The sequence below is a fragment of the Armigeres subalbatus genome, chromosome 3 (assembly GCF_024139115.2).
Source record: "Armigeres subalbatus isolate Guangzhou_Male chromosome 3, GZ_Asu_2, whole genome shotgun sequence".
Taxonomy (NCBI): Eukaryota; Metazoa; Arthropoda; class Insecta; order Diptera; family Culicidae; genus Armigeres; species Armigeres subalbatus.
In genome coordinates, this window is record NC_085141.1 from 105,674,790 (window position 1) to 105,702,498 (window position 27,709).

At 40.1% G+C, this 27,709-nt stretch overlaps 1 protein-coding gene across 1 annotated transcript in view; it reads left to right on the forward strand.

The window, feature by feature from the left end:
• Positions 1-539: 539 nt before the first annotated feature.
• LOC134221862 (histidine-rich glycoprotein-like) overlaps positions 540-27,709 on the forward strand; it is a 71,918-nt gene continuing 44,748 nt past the window's right edge. Inside the window, exons 1-2 of the mRNA XM_062701033.1 lie at positions 540-690; positions 3,454-3,813. The gene's annotated coding sequence lies outside the window, so the exon portion shown is untranslated. The remainder of the gene's footprint in view (positions 691-3,453; positions 3,814-27,709) is intronic.

Genomic DNA, 27,709 nt, shown 5'->3' on the forward strand with positions numbered 1-27,709 from the left:
GAAAGGCAAAACCGTTTAGGTGGAGCAAAAATAAAAAAGGGGGGTGTAGGACAACACTAATTGCAGTTAATCAGAAGTTTTATGACTTCCAGTAAACTACGTTATACTGTTTGTAAAACTGCGTTCTATTGTTCTGAATTAATCGAAATCATAAATAATGTATCGTATAAATAATGTAATGTACGAGATCGAAAGAATTCAACCAATTTTAAAGCATGTCACACATCGTTTCTCCCACCCACTAATAGCTGCAACAAAAACACGAAAGTTTGTATCACTGCATTTCGACGCTAGACAACCCACCCACCCATCGGGCGAAGGTCCTTTTACAATCTCTCGTGATTGTTCTGGGTCGTCGCGGCGGAGTTCTCTCGCTTTCTCACCAACCGGGGCCAGCTTAGGAGCCCGCCAATCTACTTTCCGATGGAAATCCCACACGAACCGAGGTGGGCGCCTTCGCCAGGAACCAGACCACAGATCGCCAGGCATCAGACCAGCCAGCAGGGAGCACTCTTGCTCATTGCTTCGTCAAACGTTCGCCAAGTAGGACGCATTATCCGGTAATCGCGTGTCGGTCGTAGGTGTGGATCAGCAGAAGCATTTTTTATATCTACATTTCTGCTAGTAGCTTTCCTCCCCCCTAAAATTGTGTCCTCACGGTGTGTTACTGTACGGTGGCTATTGTGCGCGGTAAGAAGGGAAATCTGGAATCTTTTCGGGACCCAACCCAGTGCTTTTATACGGACGGAATTTCGGAAGAGGGAGTGAATAGGCGAATAGATGGCACCCAGCAGAGTGGTCATCAATTCTGGATAATAACCCTCGGGCTCCTCATCGTTTCCCACCATTGGCCCACGAGTCGATGCTAAGATGTGGCAGGCGGTATTCTAGTCATATGACCCTCGAAAATTTTCAAGTGCTGCTTAAGATGAAAATTGGCACCATGTTAGAAAATTTATTTCTTTTATCGCTTTTCTCGACTCATCTCCCAGAAGTTAATGACCGTATTATGTCTGTAAGGGTATTGCGATTAATATTTTCCAATCTTTAATGGAGTTTTTAGAATCGCAGCTTCATAGACTATAGCTGATTGGTTGGAACGACGGTCAAGTGTTGCATTTTTTTTCTGTTGATATGAAGAAAAATCTAAATCAGAAGATTAAGAAGTTGTTTACGGTATCTGGCGTGGATGATGGACCAAACAAAATTAAACGCGTACCCTTGGAGTGATTTACGGTCGAATGGCATGTGGGATCGGCCGCCTGCCGTTTTCGTTACGATTATGAGGAGAAGTGATCTGACGAACCAAACAGCAAACAGTGGCTAGACTGGCAAAGGCAGTGGTCGTCACGAGTAGTGCTATGGAGGATAAAAATATATACACCTATTTTGGTCGATCTATTTAACAAGAACGGATGGAAAATCAGGAAATGGGACACTTAAGCCGCCATGCATCTTAAACAGTGATCAGATAAAAAAAAATCAGAATATATAATCAAGATAGCTGTTACAGTGCCCAAGTGTTAAGATCCAAAGTGCATAACTCAATATGAAATTGAATAATAAATTAATTTTTGAGAATAAAATATAATTGGTTCAAACATAGTCCTTGTGAGTTTAGAGAGTCTGAACAGTAAAGCAGCGAATAACAGTTTTACTTTGTATTAACGTGAAAAAAACAGTTCATTTTTATGGATTATGATGCTCTCTGTTATAAAATAATTACTTTTCGAGCTTGTCGATGAACAGTTTCCTCTGCCTTATTCTTTCTTGTTTGCGTGACAGAAACATAACATATTTTGAAGCATCTTGATAAAACTTCAATGAACAAACCTGGGTCGGAGGCTATGGTTTTTTTTCTCATTCGAAAGAAGGTGTGATAAGATATTTTCGTGTCGGAAAATGCAAAATGACCCACTCGAGTGAGACGCAGACACGTTTACCACTAACCACCAGCAACGTCTGATTTTAAAATCTACATTTAAAAAAATACATCAGGTAAAAGATGTTCTTATTCAAGCAATTTTAAATCTAAATTTTTGTTAGCATGAGACGAAGTTGTCCCAGCATCGGCTTAAAATTTGAATATCATAAAAATGGACCGACTATGCTGTTTTTATTATTATTAATTCCTTTATTATGGGGCCCTCCTTAGCCGTGCGGTAAGACGGGTGGCTACAAAGCAAGACCATGCTGAGAGTGGCTGGGTTCGATTCCCGGTGCCGGTCTAGGCAATTTTCGGATTTGAAATTGTCTCGATTTCCCTGGGCATAAAAATATCATCGTGCTAGCCTCATGATATACGAATGCGAAAATGGTAACCTGTCTTAGAAACCTCGCAGTTAATAACTGTGGAAATGCTTAATGAACACTAAGTTGCGAGGCGGCTCTGTCCCAGAGTGGGGATGTAATGCTAATAAGAAGAAGAATTCCTTTATTTACCAGACCTTCCAGCCCATGGCTGGATCATCTCGTTAATGCTATTTTTATTAATATGAGTAAATGATTAAAAGAGTTTAAATCCATCCAAAACATGAATCTCTACATATCAACATTTGCCTTAAAATATATTTTTTTAAATATGTTAGAAAAAACTACCTTCTTGGTATGTATAGGTCTCCCAAGCGATACAATTTAGAGTGGACACATCTTGGAAACAATGTGTTTTTCACCGTTTTTCACACGCAATGTCAAAACCATCGAGTCATTATTCAGTAGATGATCATTTGCTCACTTTTGAGTACTTTCTAGCACGATACGAAAGACAATTTCGGTATATAAAAATGTGCTAAATTTTAAATGCATCACGGAATTGATTGTGCATTCAGTTCACCTTAAATTGAGAAACACAACGATTCAAGCAAAACATGAAATCTTATCACATTTTGTTTGTCTTTTCATTAAGAAATATTTTTTTCATTTTCGTCCAACGGTTTCCTGCGCGTTCCATTCAGTTCAGTTGTACTAAACATATATCACTTTTCGCCTTATTTTCTTTCATTCATTTCTTTGTGGTTTTGTTAACTCTTGCCCACAGAAAGCTGTTTATGTTAGCACAGCAAATTCTATTTGGCTTAACCTCTACGCGAGCGCGATCCGAATAATGAGTAACGACCATCCATCAGCGATGGAGAACAAAAGCATTGCCACGTCCGCTAAGAAATGTGCATCCTGAGCGTCGGATAGTGTGGGTAGGAGGTGGTATTTTATCGGCATCATGCCCGGAATGCACTTCACTCGTGAAACCGATATTAATTAACGTGCTGTACACTGGTAAATGAGAGTGCCTTTGCGCGCTGGGCGTTTCCTCCATTATGTATGTCCAGGCCTGGATGGATGCAAAGGATGTGACTCGAATCGCCTTTCAACAACTGCTGCCGTCGATGCCGATGAAATCGACTTGTTTGACTGAACGCGTCCAAATATTTCCCTTCCTTTTCGACGGAGGAATAGATAATTAGAAAATTGAATTTCTAGCCGAAGCGATGTTTCAATCTACCGCGGGAGAAGAACCATAATTTGTTGACGTGTATAAGTGAATGGAACGCAAATCGCGAGGAAAATATTTACACCATCCGCCGAGAAGCTGCCAGGGAGTGAGTTCGGTGGAGCATTGTTCGTATTCCTGTTGTTAGTGCATTTTACAACGTATATGTGAAGAGACGAAGCTTGGCTTGGAGTTGAGTTGTGTAAATTTAAATTATATAGTGTAGGACTTAATGTGGTAAAATACATATATTGTTGCCTGTTGAAGCAATTAGGATAGTGCGTATGCGAAGAAGCTGATTGCTGTTAGTTCACGGTGCAGTTTTGGTGAGTGTTAATTTACTACATAATTGAAGCATTATTTTATTAAAACTTAGGTATAAATATCAAAAACAATTCAATATCTAGTTTGTTTAAATACTATTATCATGTCGTGTTGAATCGAAACATCTTTTATTTCTCTACACTGTAGCTGTTCTAGTTATGATTCAAATCCCAAACAGGCCCATCAGGTATCAGGTTTCAGAACGTCGCCTCCAGTGGCACGTTTACCTCAATTTGGGAGATTTGAGCCTTCGTCTTCACAGCCTTTCTCATCACGCACCTGACGGAAAAGGAAGTGTACGAAAAGTAAAGGAATATGGATGGGAAGTTTGGAAAAGGGACCCTTGAAGAGGGCATACAATGTATAAACGTACAAAAGCTCATAGCTCCTTACCACAACGGGTTATTAACAACAGAATACTTTGAAGGTTCAAGTTTCTGTAGTCAATTTCACTTAGTAAGTGTTTACCAAATATTTGGAAACGCAGTTGCGCATAAACTGGGCAGTTACATATCAGATGAAAATAAGTTCCATAATCGGATTCACAACCATCACAGACAAATGATTCAATACGTTTGCCATGTGATAGTTGAATCGGCAGTGACCTGTCAAGACCTTGACTAAGACACAGCAATTATGTTTAGACAGATTAGCTAAATAGTTTGCTACTACCGGAGATGGCTCTTGGATATACAATTTTGTTTGTCAATATGAATCCAAACTACTCCAATACCGTTTGTGCTGAGTGAAAGCCCAAGAGCTGATCAACCGCTTCACCCAACGCTTAGATATTGGAATAGCTGGCTCAGGACCAATAAAGTCTTATGATTCTCGAGTGTGAGCTAACTCATCAGCCAATTCGTTTCCAGCTATTGAAGAATGGCCATATAAGGTGTAAAGTATTCACAGAATTCAGTTCCTCTATATGAGTTCGACATGCGATTACTAACTTCGACCTTGACTTGGCCGAAGCGAAAGCTTTGATAGCTGCTTGGCTATCTGAACAGAAGTATAGTACTTTACCCATAATGTGTTTCTGCAGCGCGGATTGCACTCCACACATAATGGCAAATATTTCCGCTTGTAAGACAGTGCAGTATCTACCCAGTACCCAAGTAGCATTTTAAGTTTTATAACGCTCTTGAAGTTCATAATTTACTCTACAAGAGCGTGATAAATCCTTCAGTGTATCAAACAATGCTGTCTGACATACTTTTCTCTTCAAATAGCCAGATGTCCCCTCATTATGTCGAAAATGTCCTATTAGGAAAACTACTAGCGAGTGTGAGATCACTTAGAGCTTGGACAGTTCTGTACCAATCAACCATGAGCTGTAACAACGAAGTGTGTGTAGAACTGCGGTTTACAGAAACCGAGAACCCATAATCGGTAAGTACAAGAAAGTGCTTTTTGTTTGAGATGTATGTGCAGTGGGCCCACGTTGAAGAGAAACTCGAGAGCAGCCGTGGGAGTCGAAGAAGACGCATCAGTCATTGCCATTAGGCTCATTTTTTGAAGATGGCCTAATTTAGACTGACTTATCCTCAGTTCACCCTTTTGCCACCACCCAGGCAGAAGCTATAAACAGAATAATAGAACTTAAAGTTCGTCTGAAAGATCGTCGACATTGGCCGAAAGCCATACACGCCTTTTTGACTTGGAACTTAATGTTAGGTGTCCAGGAGAGCTTAGAATCAAGAATTAGTCCCACATATTTTACCTGATCTGTTACATTGATTTCATTGTCAAAAATAATACCTTTACGGTTAAAAGTACAATAGATGTTTTATTCGGATTAACCGAAAGGCCATATTGACGATACCAACTTTCGACTGCCTGAAGACCGTTTTGCATCAGGTCGAATAAAGTAGTAAAACACAAACCGAGTACACATCAATATTAGATAGTCGTCGGAAAATCCATAAGTAGGAAAACCGCCATTATTGAGTAATCTCAATAGCGTATCTGCAACGAGATTCCACAAAAGTGAAGATAATACTTTCCCTGGAGGACACACCGCAGACACTTAATTTCCAAATCGCTGCTTGACGTAATGTCGAGTAGAGATGTCGGTTTCTAAGCATCTGTTGAATTATTATATATTTATTCAGACTAAGGCCGAAGTGGCCTGTGCGGTATATAAGAGTCTTCTCCATTCGGCTCGGTCCATGGCTACACGTCGCCAACCACGCAGTCTACGGAGGGTCCGCAAGTCATCTTCCACCTGATCGATCCACCTTGCCCGCTGCGCACCTCGCCTTCTTGTGCCCGTCGGATCGTTGTCGAGAACCATTTTCACCGGGTTACTATCCGACATTCTGGCTACGTGCCCGGCCCATCGCAGTCGTCCGATTTTCGCGGTGTGAACGATGGATGGTTCTCCCAACAGCTGATGCAATTCGTGGTTCATTCGCCTCCTCCACGTACCGTCCGCCATCTGCACCCCACCATAGATGGTACGCAGCACTTTCCTTTCGAAAACTCAAGTGCGCGTTGGTCCTCCACGAGCATCGTCCAGGTCTCGTGTCCGTAGAGGACTACCGGTCTAATTAGCGTTTTGTAGATTATCAGTTTGGTACGGCGGCGAACTCTATTCGATCGGAGCGTCTTGCGGAGTCCAAAGTACGTACGATTTCCAGCCACTATGCGTCTCCGAATTTCTCTACTGGTGTCATTTTCGGCAGTCACCAGTGAGCCCAAGTACACAAATTCTTCTACCACCTCGATTTCGTCACCACCGATGCAAACTCGCGGTGGGTGGCTCACATTGTCTTCTCTTGAACCTTTTCCTATCATGTACTTCGTCTTCGACGTGTTGATGATTAGTCCGATCCGCTTGGCTTCCCTCTTCAGTCTGATGTAGGCTTCCTCCATCTTCTCAAAGTTACGTGCCATAATATCTATGTCGTCGGCGAAACCAAATAGCTGGACGGACTTATTGAAAATTGTACCACTCGTGTTAATCCCTGCTCTTCGTATTACACCTTCCAAAGCGATGTTGAATAGCAAACACGAAAGACCATCACCTTGCCGTAACCCTCTGCGGGTTTCGAAGGGACTCGAGAATGCCCTGAAACTCGAACTACGCACATCACCCGATCCATCGTCGCTTTGATCAACCGTGTCAGTTTATCCGGAAAACCGTGTTCGTGCATTAGCTGCCATAGCTGGTCCCGATCGATTGTATCATATGCGGCTTTGAAGTCGATGAATAGATGATGTGTGGGCACGTTGTATTCGCGGCATTTCTGCAGTACTTGGCGAATGGCAAACACCTGGTCCGTGGTAGAGCGTTCGCCCATAAAACCCGCCTGGTACTGCCCCACGAACTCCCTTGCAGTTGGTGCTAGTCGACGGCATAAAATTTGGGAGAGTACCTTGTAGGCGGCGTTCAGCAATGTGATTGCGCGGTAGTTGCTACAATCCAGCTTATCGCCCTTTTTGTAGATGGGACACACGACACCTTCCATCCACTCCTGCGGCAAAACTTCCTCCTCCCAAATCTTGGTAATTACCCAGTGCAGCGCTCTAGCCAGTGCCTCACCACCGTGTTTAAATAGCTCTCCTGGTAGTTTGTCAACCCCAGGGGCTTTGTTGTTCTTGAGCCGGCCAATCTCCTCCTGAATTTCCTGGAGATCCGGAGCCGGTAGAATTATGTCCTGCGCGCGTTCTCCCAGGTCCATCACCATACCGCCATCTTCGTCAGCCACATCGCCATTCAGGTGTTCTTCGTAGTGCTGCCGCCACCTTTGGATCACCTCACGCTCGTTCGTAAGAAGGTTCCACCTATGTTCCATAGGTGGTACATATCAGGCTGTGGCACGTGGCCCTTACGTGATCGGTTTAACTTCTCATAGAACTTTCGTGTGATATTAGCGCGGTATACTTGCTCCGTATCTTCACGGTCTCGATCTTCCTGCTGGCGCTTTTACCTCCGGAAAATCGAGTTTTGTTTGTTCCGCGCCCGTTTATATCGTGCCTCGTTCGCCCTCGTGCGGTGTTGCAGCAATCTCGCCCATGCTGCATTCTTCTCTTCCACTAACTGCTCACATTCGCCGTCATACCAGTCGTTTCTCTGATCCGGGAGCACCGTGCCAAGTGCAGCGGTTGCGGTGCTACCAATGGCGGATCGAATATCTCTCCAGCCATCTTCAAGAGATGCTGCGCCTAGCTGCTCTTCCGTTGGAAGTGCCACTTCCAGCTGCTGCGCGTATTCTTGGGCTAGTCTACCGTCTTGTAGCCGCCCAATGTTAAGCCGCGGCGTCCGACTTCGACGCGCGTTGTACACCGTCGAGAGTTTTTAACGCAGGCATACTGCAACGAGGTAGTGGTCGGATTCAATATTCGCACTGCGCTAAGTGCGGACGTTCGTGATGTCGGATAAGAATTTACCGTCGATTAGAACGTGGTCAATTTGGTTTTCCGTTTCTTGGTTAGGTAATTTCCATGTGGCCTTGTGGATATGGTGCTTCGGACTACCATTCCGCGGGAGGCTGCGAAGTTTATGCATCGTTGGCCGTTGTCATTCGAAACGGTGTGCTGACTATCCGGTCCGATCACCGGTCTGCACATTTCCTCTCTTCCTAACTGAGCGTTCATGTCACCGATGACGATTTTGACGTCCCGCAGTGGGTATCCATCGTATGTCTGCTCCAGCTGTGGGTAGAACGCTTCTTTCTCGTCGTCGGGTCTCCCTTCGTGTGGGCAGTGCACGTTGATGATGCTATAGTTGAAGACTGTTGAATACATTTGGTTATTATATCACCATCATCACCATCACCATCACCATCACAACGTGCGGCTTCCAATATTGCATCGAAAGACACGTTGTCAAACCCTCAATATCTAAGAAAACACCCAACCATGATTGCTTGTCGCTAAGTCGGTGGCCTCTCGTTAAGTAAGTACTATATCAACACTTCCTTCCTCTCCCAAGTTAAGGTGAAGATGGGCGTGGCCAGGAGAAGTAATAAAAAAAAAAGACAGAATCACCGTCTTCGACCAGAGGTCGCACAGACTGAACACTTAACATCTAGCATGAGACAACGGACAGGACATTCACACAACACCCAGTGGACTAGTGGAGAGCTTTTCGCTTTACGAAAAGTTTTCTCCTTACCGGGGCGGGAATCGAACCCACACTCCACAGCACATGCGCGTCTAGACGATTGACGTCGCTAACCGCACGGGCACGAAGTCCACACAATCCTCATGCTTTTGTGGTTTTTAACCTAGATTGTAATCAAGGACCACACCCACCTTGATTTCTGATACCAATCTGAATAAGGATTTCAAAAGAAAAACATGAGTATCACTAGTGTCCAATTTACGAAGTACACCGTAACTATGCTATGCTAACGATTCTTCCCCAGAAGAAGTGTAGTCGCCATTTGGCTTGCGAATTTCGCCAACTCGGAAATTCTTGGATCTCGCAAGAATTTTATTAAATCGACTGGCTTCACTCAAATTGGAAACATTTGTACAAAGGTTTTTCCAGCCGGACCGTTCGAGTTCATCAGCAGATCGCAGAGCCTTCGTGTAAGCTTTCCGAGCCAACTTGAGTAAATGCAATCAAATTCGGTCATATATAAGTTACGTTTACTAACTTACAATATGTGTGCTACTCGGGTATTGAATGAGGTCTGTTACAAGTCCAACTCCTTCTTCACTGCTTCCTGAGCTTAGCCAAATCGGAATTCCACAACGGGGCTCTTCTTGCGGTTTTTACAGAACACAAAGCGCAAGCTTCTTCAAAAGGATCCACGATATGCAACGTTGTAGTATCAACGGCATCACTCAAGTCGTAAGGAGTTTTAATGGATGGTAGATATCCATTAAATATTTAGCAAAAAAAATTAAGCTCTTTTAGTGGAATGTCTTCAACTGTCTAAAACGAGTTTAGTACTTTCCATTGCATTCCATTACGTTTTGTTACCTTAACAGATACGTACTTCGACCTCAACTGTGAAACTGTCTTCAGTGTCTCATACTTGACTCGACTTGACTCGACGGCCTCACAGTTGAGGTCAAAACACGTATCTGTAAAGATAACAAAACGTAGTGGAATTAAATGTTTCCGAATCTATAAGGTTCAGACAGACAGAAATTCATTTTTATGTAAGTATATAGATAGTGAAGTTTGCCAAACATGCTAGTGGTTTTGAGCGCCAAAGCTTACATAAATTATGTATAGCTTCCAAAGAAGAGTGAGAGTTGAATAAACCCACCGATCCATAAAAGCATACGCACTTTTCGGATGTTAAAGGTTGATTTGCATTTCGTATTTTATAAGATCTGCTCCAAAACATTATCCAGGGGCTTTAACAATAGCCGATGACAAATTTATATAGTCGAAGGTAACAAACAAAGTACATCTTTTCGGATAATTTATTAGGTAATAATCAGAGAATGTGGAATGTGGGGCCCTCCTTAGCCATACGGTAAGACGTGCGGTTTCAAAGCAAGATCATGATGAGGGAAGCTGGGTTCGATTCTCGGTGCCGTTTTAGGCCATTTTCGGATTGGAAATTGTCTCGATTTCCCTGGGCATAAAAGTATCATCGTGTTAGCCTCATGATATACGAATGTTGAAATGGTAACTTGGCTAAGAAACCTCGCAGTTAATAACTGTGAAAGTGCTGAATGAACACTAAGCTGCGAGACGGCAATGTCCCAGTGGGGATGTAATGCCAATAAGAAGAAGAAGAATCAAAGAATGAAGATTAAAATAATCAAAGGTGAATATTGTGTATGCTTTTTTTGGAGCCAGCTTGATGTGGAGACGCGTGGTACATCGCATCGCAGCACTATGGGGCGGCTCCATACAAAGTGGTGTCCAAAAATATTTTTTTTTGTTTTTCCGCATTTTCTGATAGTATTTTAGTAAGTTCAACATAAAATTTAGTCATATCTATGTAATTTCATCGCATCTGGATGGTGTAACAAGTATCTAACCCAGTAATGAGCTACGTGTCCTGAACAATAAACTTGAACGTTTGTTTTTATTTTAGGAACAGTTCAAATGCAAATCAAAACTAGAATATGGTTGCTGTGTCTAAGATTAAATAGGAGAGATGGGGCCGTTGGGGCCCTCCTTAGCCGTGCGGTAAGACGCGCGGCTACAAAGCAAGACCATGCTGAGGGTGGCTGGGTTCGATTCCCGGTGCCGGTCTAGGTAATTTTCGGATTGGAAATTGTCTCGACTTCCCTGGGCATAAAAGTATCATCGTGTTAGCCTCATGATATATGAATGCAAAAATGGTAACCTGGCTTAGAAACTTCGTAGTTAATAACTGTGAAAGTGCTTAATGAACACTAAGCTGTGAGGCGGCTCTGTCCCAGTGTGGGGATGTAATGCCAATAAGAAGAAGAAGAAGAAGGAGAGGTGGAAGCCCCCTCCCTCCTAGCCAAGATCTGATCCCTTCTTCCCATTTTTTTAAATATGTTGTATAATAAAATTGTTTTATCAATCAGGTATTTTGGTGAAGAACTATTTGTCTACTAAACCTCCTCCCTCCCCCCACACACACTTATCTACGCCCCCCTCTCTCCTTTCTGAAAATATGTTTTCCATAACATTATAAATCTTTCAACCTAGTCAAAAGGTATATTCTTTAATATGTTTCCATTATTTTTACTGGATACATAACAACATCTTTAACTAAGTTGATGATTTGTCTCTATTGTTTATACTGCAAGGATGAATATACTACAAAATAAAACTTGGTGAGCGTGGGGCACAACCGTGGGTGGAGAGATGTGGCCTCGAATCGTGTCAAATTGTTGATTTAGTATTATTTGTTTAGATGTAGACTAAATAAATGAATGAAAACATAATTTTCATTGATAAATTGTCATAATAATTGTATTTATTAACTAAATCCAATTTACAAGCAATTCTACTCATCAAAAGCAAAATCAACATCCAATTGTTCAACATCGTTTATTAGTTCGTCTAGTGCAGTGGTCCCCAGCATGCTTACTATCAAGGGCCGCACAGACGTTTTGAGCTGTTGAAGCGGCCGCAGTATATTTGCAAGATTCATTTTTCAGTTTATATTATAGATAGAATTATAGAATATTTAATATTTTAACAATATATTGTATTCCTTTCAATCTTTTTCAAACAAAATTTGTACTTGTTATGACATTTCATTTTTGACTTTTAGTCTACACTACAGTTGTTGCAGTAGCGGATTTGACATAAGAAACTGTTTTTTCGCCATAGGATCTTGTCGGCACAGTTGGCAGAACATATTCTATGCTGTTTTACCTACTAATCATGTGTCTGTAATTTTGATCTCATGATTTTCATATTTGTTGTTCACTATAAATTTTCGTAGCAAATAACAAAGGGGTTCCTAAAAAAAACTCTATTGGGATTCTAAACAGCATCTGCTCCAGATTCCGAGCAAAATTCGTTTGGGATTCTATAAAAATCTTTCTGCAATTCTGAACAGAATCCGTTTGGGATTATAAACAGAATCCATTTGAGATTCTAAAAAGAAATATGAACAGAATCCGATCAGAATTTTATACAGAATTCGTTTGGAATTCTAGAGAGAATCCATTCGCGATTCTGAACAGAATTTCGGGAGTGATTTGGGAACAATCTTTTCGAAATTTGTATGAATTCTGTTTGAGATTCTGAAAAGAATTCGAATAGTATTCTGAACAGAATCCATTGTTGATAGTCAACGTAGTTTCTGGAGGTAATAATCCCCAAAATTCAGTTTGTAGGAAATATGTAATAAATACTCAAAAAAGCACTCTTGACTATTTGAGATTTTTTTGGATCAAAAAGTAATACGATTATTATCATGAACAATTATTTTCAGATTTCTTTTCCATTAAATAACTACTGCACAATATATTGTCGCACTTTTCTTTTTCTAGAATACCGCGGCGGTCTTACGCTCGCAGGCTCGACTGCGAAGGTAAACGTCAAGATAGCCGCCGGGTTAAAAGACAAGGAGAATTTTCCTGCTGAAACAAAAATCACGTGTTTTTTGCCAATTGACAGCAGTGCACGATTGTATTAGTGAGAGACCACCAGAGTCACTAAGAACGTAGAGAGTGTTTTTCATGGCAAGATGGGGAAGATTCATATTGACTCTGTTGTATTTAGTGGCTGTTGCGATTACCTGAGATGCAACCAGCAGGAACCCATCATATTTGTATTTTTATCGAGACGCATAATACACGTTGTTAGCGTTAAACCGGAAAACAAATTCATGATTTGAAAATGTTGTAGAAATTGTAAAATGGCATATGAAGAGAAAATTTCCTTTGGAATATATAAACAAAGTTATCGTGAAAACATTGAAAACTTTTTTGGCCAGTTGGGTAGATACAGTTTTTATTTGGAATGATAATTTTCGAATTGTTTTTACCCTTTATTGACAAATATAATGATTAAGTTTGTAACATTTTTAAGACAAAATTTCACATTCAACAGTTCCACATTTCAAGCTGTGTTTAATTTGTATGATTTTTTTGTTTATGCAAATAACAAAAAAAAATCATGTTTTCGACCTTGTGCCAAAATGACGCTCATCCGCAGCTATCCGCAGCTGGATTCCCGTTCCGCAGATAGTATAGACCCCAAACTAAACTGTGGTGGTAGTCTCTTGAGACAGCTCGGCCCTGCTTGTTAGATATAGTTCAACTTAGGCAAAAAAAAGATTTTTTTTTCAATAATTGCGCATTTTTCACTAATTTTTATAACCGTGCAACCTCAACGTTTCCAACGGTGCATTAATTTCCAAAATTGGACAGTTATTCGCTGAGAAAATTGCATTTGTTTGAAATGCATTTTTTCTACAATTTTCACAATTGATGTCTGATGTCTGTGGCGCAATGAGTTTTCATCACAGAGGGCTGGAATTTTGGGAATCTAGGTTTGAACTATCTGGCTATCAAATGGTGTACAAGACACGTCATTCAAAGCAAGTCATTTTTTTTATTTTTGGCCACCACTTTCCCCATAGTGCACAGTGTAGAAGCGTGGCCAAAACTATGTCAATCATTTTGTCGTCTGTAAATGCGTTCAATATGAACAGTTATGTGTTCTTAGTTTGTTTTTATGCTGTGTTCATTTTTATTCATCAAGCAGTGAGTAAGGAACTGTGTAGATAGTAGAGTAGTGTCCCACTGGATCAGGTTGGGTCAATGAAATCTAACTCTGGATAGGATTGGACAATACTCGCTTAACTTTTCAAAAGTACCTGAGTAGCATTTTTTCATGAATTAATTTGAATACAGCAATCAATAACTTTCATGTTGTTCTGTTGATTAAGTCATGAAAAAAAGGTTACTTAGTACCTTTTGAAAAGTTAAGCGAGAATAGTCTATCGGGGATCCATTTGGACAAAAAAAAATCTTGAGTGGATTGGTCGGTCATTTGATTATTATTTTAAAAAGTCCTGACAAGTCAAATAACAGCCAGTCTTCGCATAAAAAATTAGAATTATAGTAAAATAGTGTAGTTGACAAAAAGTGATATGGAATAAAATGGATTTTCATAATTTTCGTAAGATTTTCCGAAGATATGTAAGGAACCGTGTAAAGCCGAGGGGGTTTCTAAGACTTCGTATGGGATTTATAAAAAAAATCCAGGAAAGATTTAAAGTTCACATGATTGCTGAAACTTATGGACCGTCGTCAATCACACGAAATAATTTAAATTTGACAACAACTTTGAAGCGGGTCTGTCGGTGGGTTGGATACATTAGTAGACCTAGTTGAGTCAATGCAATCTAACTCTGAAGTGGTTGTCATCGATGGTCGGAATCCAACTCAGGAATTAATGATTTGGTGGTTTGAAAGCATTGCTCGACCTTGTTGGGTCTATTCCAACTTTGAAGTGTATTTGGTCGATGGTTAGAATCTCCATAATGGTCAAAGAAAAATACAAATCTGAAGTGTGTTAGATAGTAGAGTAGTGTCTCTCAGGTTGGATCAGTTAAATCCAACTCTGGAGAGGATTGATAATAGTCTATCAGATCTATGTGGTAAAAAAAATCTAGAGTGGATTGGTCGGTGATTTGATAATTACTTCAAACGGGCGTGATAAGTCAAATAAGGAAAAAATATAATCAAAAGTACGCAGTCAGTCTTCGCATAAAAATTAGAATTATAATAAAATTGTGTAGTTTACAAAAAAATGATGTGGAATAAAATGGGTTTTTCTTTTTGAATATTTTCATAACAAAATAAATAGTTTGTCGTACTAAAGACGGTGATCTCTCGGAGTTAAAAGTACCATGATCAGTGTTTGCAGAAATCGCTCTCAATAGATAACAAACAACGATAAATGGAAGGCAAAAACTGTTCCGTGTTATAACAAGCCATATTAACAAATTCCGTCGTCGGGAGTGACAATGGGTCAAATGGGGGTGAGTATGGGTCACTGTTTCAACTACCTAGAATGCTTGTAGAATGGATTGAATGCATCTGAGGGCAAGAAGACTAAAATATAAGAGACCTTTTTCAACGATTTTGCTCTACGACCTCTAGGCTGCGGGTGTGAGCGATGACCCATTCTCACCCCCAGACCCATTGTCACCCCCGATGGCGGTTTATCAAATTTGTATACAAGTGTGAGAAAACAGAAAACAGGCCGCCCACGCTCAGAAGTGATGATTTTCGCTCTCTTTGTATTGGGGACCGCACAGCTCCCCGCGTTTGGAGCTTTTTAAAAGAAATTTATCATGAGGTATACCCACCCGAATTATTTCTTGACAGCTTGCGAAAAAAGTCTCTCACGCTGTACAGAGACGATAAGTGAGAGACTTTTTCATTCTCTTTTGGATTCAAACCCTGACCATTATGCATCTCCGAATTTTTATGTATCGATTTCAGAGGTGACCAGTGAGCCCAAGTACACGAATTCTTCAAACACCTCAATTTCGTTACCACCGATACAAACTCGTAGTATTTGTCTTAACTTGCCCTCCCTTGAGCCTTTCGTCTTCGACGTGTCGATGACTAGTCCAATCCACTTATCTTCCCTCTTCAGTATGCTGTAGGCTTTCTTATTCCACCTTCTCAAAGTGAATGACAAAGGGAAACTAAATAGCAAAGCGGACTTCAAGAAAATCATATAACTCGTGACAATCCCTGTCTTTCGTATCACCTCCTCCAAAGCTATGTTGAATAGCAGGCACGAAAGACCATCACATTGCCGTAACCCTCTGCGTGTTTCAAAAGAACCTGATAATGCCCCTGAAACTCGAATTACACACATCATCTGATCCATCGTCGCCTTGACCAACCATGTCAGTTTATCCGGAAATCCATGATCATGCATTGGCTGCCATAGCTGGTCTAGATCGATTGTATGCAGCTTTGAAGTCGACGCACAGATGACGTGTGGACACGTTGCATTCGCGGTATTTCCACAATACCTACGAACGGCGAACACATGGTCCGTGGTAAAACATAGTACATTTGCTTAGTCTCTATACAGTCTCGATCTTAATACTGGCGCTTTTTTCTCCGAAAAATCGAGTTTTGTCTGGAAAAGTATTAAACTTTTTTTAGTAGAATGTCTTCACCTGTCATAAGACGAGTTTAGTTCTATTCTACCATCGAGAGCTTTGAAAGCATGTATACTTCAACAAGGTAGTGGTCGGATTCTATATTTGCACTACATTGAGTGCGGACAGCAGGGACTATGTCCAAGTGCTTGACGATCCCTTCCCAGGCCAGCTGCGAGTTGTGGGACTTGCCTAGGATGTGGTGGGGTTTGACAGTGGTCCCTACTAAACTCCTATTAAAAGCTGCATGTATCCGCAAGTATGCCCAACCAAAGCGACCGTGTGCCGCTCAAAGCGCACAAGCCTAAGTCCTGGTGTCAGGAAAAAGAAAAGATTTTTTTCACTGACACTTCAGAACACATCCTGCTTTGTCGTCCATATCCAAGTTTAGTGTCGCGGTTGATGGCGAAAAAGCCAGTGTAACTACTATTCCAACCATTGTATTGCAAAATTCTTGCTATATGACCTAAAAAGATGCATAGTTTAATACTGTCAAGCCCCATGTAAATAAGGAAAATCGGTAGCTACTAAACTCCAAGGGCTGTCTGATGGCTGGGTTTTGTTGTCAGTATGAATGGTTTACTTTTTTACTTCTTTATGTTTGGTATTTTTATAACCTCAAACGTAAGCTCACCATTACAATTTTAATTTATCAACGAATTACTTTTATCTCGAATACTTAAACATATCTTCTTCTTCTTATTGGTATTACATCCCCCACTGGGACTTTGCCGCCTCGCTGCTTAGTGTTCATTCAGCACTTCCACAGTTGTTAACCGCGAGGTTTCAAAGCCAAGTTACCATTTTTGCATTCGTATATCATGAGGCGACACGATGATACTTTTATGCCCAGGGAAGTCGAGATAAGTCCAAACCGAAAATTGTCTAGACCGGCACCGGGAATCGAACCCAGTCACCCTCAACATGGTCTTGCTTTGGGTCCCTCCTTAGCCGTGCGGTAAGACGCGCGGCTACACGGCAAGACCATGCTGAGGGTGGCTGGGTTCGATTCCCGGTGCCGGTCTAGGCAATTTTCGGATTGGAAATTGTCTCGACTTCCCTGGGCATAAAAGTATCATCGTGCTAGCCTCATGATATACGAATGCAAAAATGGTAACCTGGCTTAGAAACCTCGCAGTTAATAACTGTGGAAGTGCTTAATGAACACTAAGCTGCGAGGCGGCTCTGTCCCAGTGTGTGGGGATGTAATGCCAATAAGAAGAAGAAGAAGATGGTCTTGCTTTATAGCCGCGCATCTTACCGCTAGGCTAAGGAGGGCCCCACTTGAACATAAAAAAATACTTATAAAAATGAAAGCATTACCTCACCGTTACTGTCACGAAACTATATACCAATAAGAATACCTCTGGAACAAATTAAAAAGTATCCCAAATGCATTGGAATTAAAAAAAAAAGTTAGTCAGCATCAAGAAAACTAACTCAATGAAAAGGTTCATTTTCTAGTTGACTGAATTACGCTGCACAGCTACAATGTCGGCTTTAGCTTCCACATTGACGAAGAGGACGTATGAAAACACGAGAGGTTTTCTCGCTTGCCGTAAATGTATCCCGTGTGATGAAATCCTGAAGGGTGATTGCATCAGTTACAGCATAACATAACACTTCTAAAAAGCTATCATTATTTTTCACATAAATTAAGATAAAAAAAAAAAAAATATTTTTACTTCGGCCTGAGGAAAAAATATGCAAAAATGAGCGAAAGTTATGTATTTTTGTTTTGCACACCCGAACATTATGGTTTTTAAATAGTCAAATAAGGAAATCATATAATCAAAATGTACGCAAACATTTCTTCAAAAATATATTTTTTTTTTAGATAATGCTGTTGACAAAAAAGTGATTTGGAATAAAATGGATTTTTCTATATGAATTTTGTCATAAGAAGTTAAGTCTCAAAGATACATTAATGCAACACAAATTCATCGAAAATGATTCAATTCATATTACTATTATTCGTGTATCCACCCTTCCGCATTTCACTGAACTGGAAAAAAAGGAACGAGAACCGTACAAGCTTTGTTGTGCAAGCAACCTTCATCAAAGTGTAGAGATTTATTTTCCACTCTGCATGCTTTCGCTGTCATCATCCACGTTGTCCTTATTAAGCTTGTCACAGGCTTAGCCCGCCAGCAGTCCGGATATTTGAATGACAGCAATATCGGAAACTGAGCAATGTGATTAAACGTAGCATCCGGTATCTTCGCGTATTTCGCGCTATGTCACATGGAGGATCTGCGCAAATTCTGATAACAAGGATGCCACCGTAAATTGGGTTAATCCAACCGCAAAAACAGCTTCCGTTCGCAAAACGCTTCCAAGAACTGAATTTCAATCAGCGCAACATCAACCCTTAATGGACCATCTTCATCTATTTGGGTTCAACCGTCCCCACGAAACCATTACCCGATAAATTAAGCATCTGTTACTTATCCGACTGCGGAATCCTTCGCCGAAGAGCTCCAACCACACCCAGCCTTGCCATCATCAGAAACAAGAGACAATTAGAACGAACATAGCCAACTAGAACCAGTGCTTCAGTCTATTCGGCTGAATATCCAACTCCGAGATCGGGATGTGCATATGCTGACGTTCCATTTGTCTCATACACACTGGAGGAGTAGAATAAAATTGCTCTCCCCGTGGATGCCGTTGCCGCGTTCCTCATCGACCACGTGGTTTCCATTTTACCCTCTGAACGACCTCTACACAACGATATCATCCGTGCTAACTGTGCTGAGTTGAGGGGAGTGGTGCAAAATGTATTATTTTGAAGCTCGTCAAATTGCTTTAAGTGTAGTCTTGAGAATTAAATTTAATATGTCACATGTTGTTTAAAGTTCTTTTCTTACATTCTATCGACTTCCTTTTTGACTAAAATATAGTTGTCAGATATTATTAAAGATATTATGCACCACATTTCAGAGCATGAACATGATTGACCGCCCACGGTTGCTACTCCGTTATTGCCAGGAGATATTATGAACCACATTTCAGAATAGAAAAACAGTCTATAACTGAAGAGTGATAGGGTAAATGATCCGATAGTCGTGGGAGTTCCTATAGTTGCGGTAGTGCTGTTTTTACACAATTTACTTATTAAACGCAGCAACCCATGAAGTCTATCAATTTGTTCTGTCATTACGCCGAAATAAAGGAAAACGGATTGGAAATTGTATCAAAATCGATGAATTTACTATTGGGATTGGGATTTAAAACTATAGGGACAGCTATTAAGAATACCGTAACTATTGGAATACTGCACTAATGATTGGAGGTATCTTTTTCGGTAACAATTATGGATTTTGCTGCGATTGAAACACTTTTCGTTTGAAATACATTTCATGAGCGAAAAAAAAGGGTTTTTTATCCTAACTATTTTTTGCTCACTTCGATTGATGTAAATAGTTTGTTTGCATGATTTCTTTCAAATCCTAGCCCTAGGTACAATCAGCAATGCAAACGGTAGTAGTCTTTATGGAACAAATAATCAACATAGTGCCTAGATGCAGAGAGCTTGGTGTTGTGGCTAGACTGAATGCATCACTACGGTATTATCGTTGATTTTGTTCTAGATTTGAATACCGTCGCGGGCATACAGTTTTTATATTTTTTGTCTTCATTAAAGAGATTTTCAGCCATAGGCTAGTTTTTATGATTGTTGTACGATAACAATAAGTGAGATGTAAAAGCGATAAAGTGAAAAAGATGTTCATCTGATACTCTAAAGCGAAAAAGGATGATGGAAATTTGCTACAAGGAATCGGCCAGACTGAGTTCGACCCATGGATGTCCGAGTGGGGAGTCTTGTATGTAGACCACACGCCCATCGATGCTTGGATAAAACGGTTGAGCAACTGCGTATATGAAGCGTTGTCAATCGGTCGAAAATTCATAAGGCGCCACTTATAAATTTCGATAGTGCAGTTCGCTGACTGTTGGCATGATTTTCGTTTATCTTCCATGTCTAGCTCTGTAAAGAAAGGAGCAATGGGTAGAAGATGTTCCTCATTCAAAACAACGATAAATATTCTCCTTTCTCCCGGAAAACGCTTGCTTTGACATCATCGAAACGAAAAGTAGAATTATTCAGTGAACTGGACTATCGAAATTCATTCTTGGTGTCTTATTAATTTTGGACAGTTTAGTTCAGTGCTTCTCATACGCCAGATACTTTAACAAGTATTGATGGACGTGTGGTCTACATTCAGGCCTCCCGACCCCGTCATCCATGGCCCGAGCCAAGTCTGCCGCACTTTACTTTAAAAAAATCCTGATTAATCCACCTAGCGGTGTTGGTGCCTTTCTCGTGTAAAAAAAAATATATTAAAAAATGTGAGTGAGTCTTTTTTTAGCGTGTTTTGAGCATAAGAAATAGTATTTTGGCCATAACTTCTGATCCCATAGTCTGATTTGGCCAATTTTCAATAGCAGGATTCTCTGTCGAATGGAACTTGTTGGGAGTAATTCGATAAATGCTTAGTTTCAAAAAGTGTGTCTACAAAATTTTGTACACATACACACAAACAGACATCAACTCAATTCGTCGAGCTGAGTCGATTGGTATATAACACTATAGGTCTCTGAGCCTTCTATCAAAAGTTTGGTTTTGGAGTGATCATATAGCCTTTACGTATACTTAGTATTATACGATAAAGGCAAAAAAACATCCTTCATAAGGCAACATATTGAAATTCATAGCGATTCTTCGAAGCAAATTACCGGAACAATAAAAACCATCCGTCCTTTTACCACTGCGCAATTAGAAAATATTTGTAAGCAATAAACTAGCGAAATGCCTAGCAAAATACATTCTATCAATAAAGATTGTTATTGATTTGGGCGAAATATTGCACAATGATCATTCTACACCATTGTCCCTTTCTATTCATATTACCCTACACGAAGTTTCGCAGAACGATATTACTTGTTTGGCTATCCCGATCAAAAGGAAACAATGAAAATTTGTGCAACTTTTATGAAGTAGTCAATTCAAAACATGCTAAATTGTGTTGAAATCGTTATAACCTTGACGGGCAGTAGCTTAAACAAATCTAGACTAATCCACATTGTTGTGATACCGCTTTTCTCATAATTAGCCAAGACACTAGAACACCTCTGTGGAACCGTGTACTCCGTTATTAGTTGAATTCTAGCAACTAACCATTTGGCAGAGTTGTAGAAAAACCTTCGCCCTAGAAGTCCACTATACAACACATTTTGAAATTCATATTCTGGAATGAGTTATTGACAAACTACTTAACGCAAATTACTAAATGATCGATAACATCCTTGTCACGGAGTAGTAACTACGAATTGTGCGATCATAATACTCATGCTCATGCTCATCCTGGTAAGAGGCTTCCGAGCTTCGTGAAAAGAGATTTTCAAGCTCCTTGAAAGAGGAATTCCAAACCAATTAAAAGGAAGCTTCCGAGGCTCTTGGAAAAAAAGCTTCCGAGCCTCTTGAAAGGAGGCTTCCGAGCCTCTTGAAAGGAGGCTTCCGAACCTCTTGAAAGGAGGCTTCCGAGCCTCTTGAAGGGAGGCTTCCGAGCCTCTTGAAAGGAGGCTTCCGAGCCTCTTGAAAGGAGGCTTCCGAGCCTCTTGAAAGGAGGCTTCCGAGCCTCTTGAAAGGAGGCTTCCGAGCCTCTTGAAAGGAGGCCTCCGAGCCTCTTGAAAGGAGGCCTACGAGCCTCTTGAAAGGAGGCCTACGAGCCTCTTGAAAGGAGGCCTACGAGCCTCTTGAAAGGAGGCCTACGAGCCTCTTGAAAGGAGGCCTACGAGCCTCTTGAAAGGAGGCCTCCGAGCCTCTTGAAACGAGGCTTTCGAGCCTCTGCACGTTTTGCAACTTTTCAATACAAAAAGATTTTTCAATATTTAAAAAAGTAAGCTTGAGTTAGATTAAAAACAAAAATAATTATTAATTTTAAAAGAACTATTTACAATTCAGCATAAATAAAAAGCATAAAATTCCTGTCATAAAAAAAGCTTTATTGGTTTGGATTAAAGCTTCATACTTATATCGAATTAATGAATACTTTGCGCATTAAACGTAGATGGCCTCTAAATATTGCAATGAAATAAACTGTAGTTCACTTGTCTAAAAATCATTTAATAATATTAGTTAAAATTTCTCAAAGTAGATACTTTTAAGGTTCAATCGTGTTTCTGAAAGCCTAGCTCGGCCATTACTAAATCAATTTGGACTACAGTCGGCGGACAGTTAGTTTCGGTGATAAAGTTTTCATTTTCCCAATTTAAGGTTTTCGACCTAGATCACAAGAAGCTAAATCTGTACAAAAGCGTCCAACGGGCGCTTTTTTATCCGAGCGACAAGCTCGTTGGCATTTTCCCGCCATCTTTTTTAAAAATAAAAGAAAAAAGAAAACGATGAATACATAAAACGAATTCAACATAATTATGTTCTCTTTATTTCTTACGCGCTGAGCCCTGTGGTAATTTTGTCCGCCCGTGTGTCTTTCGTATTACGTTTCACTTTACGTTGATCTTGAGCACGTTTTTTTCCTCCGTTTTGTTACATACCCCTAGTGTATTGCATTGCTGATATTATTCTTTGAGCCAGTACGTTTAATCAAATCAAATTAATCAACCATTCGATAACCCTGAAAAGATTGCGCTCATGCTTAAAACAGCTTAGTCGAGCAATTCTGAACACGACCAATGGCCTCTCGGTAACGACTGATTATATGATAATAAACTGATTGCATCGCCATGCATATTAAAAAAAAGTTTTGGAATCAAACATAACACAATTATCAAAACTAGTAATTTTTTTTATTGCAATGGTAATGATACATCCGCCATTAAGAATTTTTGTCTAAGGTACCCTCTGTGGCCAGCGAAGGTACCCCCAGGGGTACATGTACCCCAGATTGAGAACTGCTGTATTAAGCCAAATTGGATACGCCTTCAATAACTGTTTCTTTATAGGTTATCCAAGAATTCCTTGGAGGTAAAGCTTTGAGGTCTACACGCGTAATGTTATCTCTTTTTAAAAATGGTTTGTGTCCTTTCTAATCCATAGTATCAAACTGGACATGCCTACAGTAACTGTTTCCGTCTCCAGTAGCCTTGTGGGCAATGGCGTGGGTTCCTAATCCGGAGAAATCAATAGAAATTGGATACGCTCTAAAAATCATCATTTTCTTGGACTATACGTAGGCTGACCAGATCATTTCGGTGAAAAAAAAACGGGACAAACCGCTTGCAAAACAGGACATGCCAAAAAACCTTGTGACAAAATTCTAGAGCTGTCGAAATGTCAAAATTCATGAAGTTAGAGAAAAATTTGGGAGTGAATCATTCATCTTCTATTGTATTAAGTTAGTTGTGGAAAAAAAAACTAAACTACAAATATTTCACTCTTCAAAAGGGGCGTGAACAAAAATTTACGCATTTTTCAATATAAGAAGTTAGAGAAAATTTTTGGAGTGAATCATTCACCATCATAATCTTCTATTGTATTAAGTTAGTTGTGGGAAAACACTAAACTACAAATATTTCACTCTTCAAAAGGGATGTGAACAAAAGTATACGCATTTTTCAAAATATTTTTGGAAAATTGTGGAATTTTGTAATTTTATTTTAACCCACTCTTTAACACGCCTTAAGTATTTTATTACTGTTTGATATCAAAAACTTTTCCAATTATGAACTATTGAAATAAACAAAAAATAATCAAAGTGCCCTGCCTAAAGCCGGTCTGAGCATAAGAAAAATGGGAAAAAAATAATTTTAATAAAATAAAATGCCAAAAGACAAATGCGAAAAGGGGTGAGATTATTTTCGTGCTAAAACCCTTTTTCATGAATATAAGTTAGGGAAAATATGCGGTTGAGAATAACAAAAATCTCAAAAAGGAAATAACATTAATAAAATGTAATTTTAATTATTTCTATGAATATGGTTAGCGCGTGTGAATAAATGTCAAATCTAATAAATTCACAGTCCTTTTTGGTCGGAATAAATTTAAATGTTAAAGTAGCCACATCTCTCGGGCATCTTGTCCATTGATGTTGTTCTCGTGTGCTTCCAAAAAGGCGGGACTCATGCAGTTTCGTTGCGAAAAGTAAAACAAATCCTGGCTAATTTATAGGCTGGTTTATAGCTCGGACTATCGGTGGCCTTAAAGTACGTGAAGACCGAAATCCGAACAAATTATCCGTCGGGGTTGAAACTGCCTTAAAGTTGATTTTGTTCAGCTGATTTGTAAATTGTTTTTTGATGTCATCGTTTTTTTACAGTGGATAATTTCGAAATATTCAGAATTATTCAGAAAGACTTTGAATGATTCTTGAGGTTTCGAATGAAACGATTGAAAAATATATGGTAAAGCAGATTTGGAAAAAAAAAATAGCATTACTCAATGAACTCATATGTTAATTAGAATATCTGTCCCTACGCTTCTTCTTATTGACTTGCCTACCAAGTAACCGGTTCCGTTCAATCCACTGATTGGCCAAATTGTAATGCTTTCGGTATAAGCAGGAAAAAGTTATTGAAATGAAACTGTATGGAAAAATCTTCCGTTGTCACCTGCTATCATTAACACCCAAAAGGCCAAGCTCTTTGAGAAAGCGATTTTTGATTTTGAAAAAATCATAACTTTTTTATTTTTTGTCCAATCCTGATGAAATTTTGACACAAGGTCCAATTTTTATTCTAGTTTTGGCTGCACACTGAGTTTTTCGGAATTTCTGGATGGTTCCGGAATTATTCCAGATTCCCTTGGGGTACCAGCAAACTGGTGTTTGGGGTATTTCGCCAGTTACTCAATATTTCTTCATGGAACCCATATCAAACAGTATAAATAAATGTTGCCACACTAATAACGAGTCTCATAGCGATTTTTCCGAAAGTTTGTCTTCCATACGGACATCCCCAGGAAGCTTCCAAATGTCCCCAGGGAACCTGTAATGGGGACAATTTCGATTTTTCTCCGAAACATGTCGTGCGACGGCTCTTTCTTCACAATTTTTCATGAATATACTCGCTGTTGTTATAAAAGTGGTCTATGGTCAGTTTGGCCACTCTTGTGACACCCGGAATGCCCCCATGGAACCTGTAAAGGGGACAATTTCGATTTTGCTCCGAAATATGTCGTGCGACGACTCTTTTTTCACATTCTTTTATGAATATACTCGTTGCTGTTATGAAAGTGGTCTATGGTCTGATTGGCCACTCTTGTGACACCCGGAATGCCCCCAGGGAACCTGTAAAGGGGACAATTTCGATTTTACTCCGAAACATGCCGTGCGACGGCTCTTTCTTCACAATTTTTCATGAATATACTCGCTGTTGTTATAAAAGTGGTCTATGGCCAGTTTGGCTACTCTTGTGACGCCCGGAATGCCCCCAGGGAACCTGTAAAGAGGACAATTTCGATTTTGCTCCGAAACATGTCGTGCGACGGCTCTTTCTTCACAATTTTTCATGAATATACTCGCTGTTGTTATAAAAGTGGTCTATGGTCAGTTTGGCCACTCTTGTGACACCCGGAATGCCCCCATGGAACCTGTAAAGGGGACAATTTCGATTTTGCTCCGAAATATGTCGTGCGACGGCTCTTTCTTCACATTCTTTTATGAATATACTCGTTGTTGTTATGAAAGTGGTCTATGGTCTGATTGGCCACTCTTGTGACACCCGGAATGCCCCCAGGGAACCTGTAAAGGGGACAATTTCGATTTTACTCCGAAACATGCCGTGCGACGGCTCTTTCTTCACAATTTTTCATGAATATACTCGCTGTTGTTATAAAAGTGGTCTATGGTCAGTTTGGCCACTCTTGTGACACCCGGAATGCCCCCAGGGAACCTGTAAAGGGGACAATTTCGATTTTACTTCGAAACATGCCGTGCGACGGCTCTTTCTTCACAATTTTTCATGAATATACTCGCTGTTGTTATAAAAGTGGTCTATGGTCAGTTTGCACCCCTTGGTACACCCGGAATGCCCCCAGGGAACCTGTAAAGGGGACAATTTCGATTTTGCTCCGAAATATGTCGTGCGACGACTCTTTCTTCACATTCTTTTATGAATATACTCGTTGTTGTTATGAAAGTGGTCTATGGTCAGTTTGGCCACTCTTGTGACACCCGGAATGCCCCCAGGGAACCTGTAAAGGGGACAATTTTGATTTTACTCCGAAACATGCCGTGTGACGGCTCTTTCTTCACAATTTTTCATGAATATACTCGCTGTTGTTATAAAAGTGGTCTATGGTTAGTTTGGCCACTCTTGTGACACCCGGAATGCCCCCAGGGAACCTGTAAAGGGGACAATTTCGATTTTACTCCGAAACATGTCGTGCGACGACTCTTTCTTCACGATCTTCCATGAATAAGCTCGCTGTTCTTATAAAAGTGGTCTATGGTCAGTTTGGCCACTCTTGTGATGCCCGGAATACCCCCAAGAAACCTGTAAAGGGGACAATTTCGATTTTGCTCCGAAACATGTCACGCTACGGCTCTTTCTTCACAATTTGAATAATATCGCCGTTCTTACAAAAATTGTTTGGCCACTCTTGGGACACCCGGAATGCTCCCAAGGAACAATTAAATGGAACAATTTCGATCTTGCTCCAAAACATGTCGTGTGATGGCTCTTTCTTCACAATTTGTTATGAATAGATTCGAAATTCTTATAAAGGTGGTCATTGGTCTGTTTGGCCACTTTGTTCAGAATTGCTAACGTATTCTTTTCAGAATCCTAAATAAATTCTGTTCAGAAAACCATTCGATTTTTCTTTCAGAATCGCAAACAGATTCTGTTAGGAACCTTCAACGGGTTCTATTCAGAATCTCAAACGGATTGGGATCCGAATTCCAAACAAATTATGTTCCGAATCTCAAACAGATTCTTTTCAGAATCCTAAACGGATTCTGTTCAGAATTCTTTACAAATTCCTCTCCAAATCTCAACCGAAATTATGTTCAGAATTACGAACGGATTCTGTTTAGAACTCCAATCGAAACGGATTCTGTTTGAAATTTTGAATCCCGTACAGATTCGTTTCAGAATCTCAAATAGAGTCTGTTTGGAATTCCAGACGGATTTAGTTTAGAATCTCGAACAAATTTTGCTCATAATCCTGAGTTGATGCTTCTTAGAATCTCGAGCCGATGCTAATCAGGATCCCAATAGAGTTTTTCTCAGAACTTCACCCTAAATTTTTACGACAAGTTATTGTTCACAGCATAAAAAACATGAGATCGAAATTATAGAATGGGTCAGCATATGATCAACTGAGCCGAAAGGTGCTATGGCGAAAAAAAACAATTTCTCGTGTCAAGTCTGCTACTGCAAAAAATGTACTATA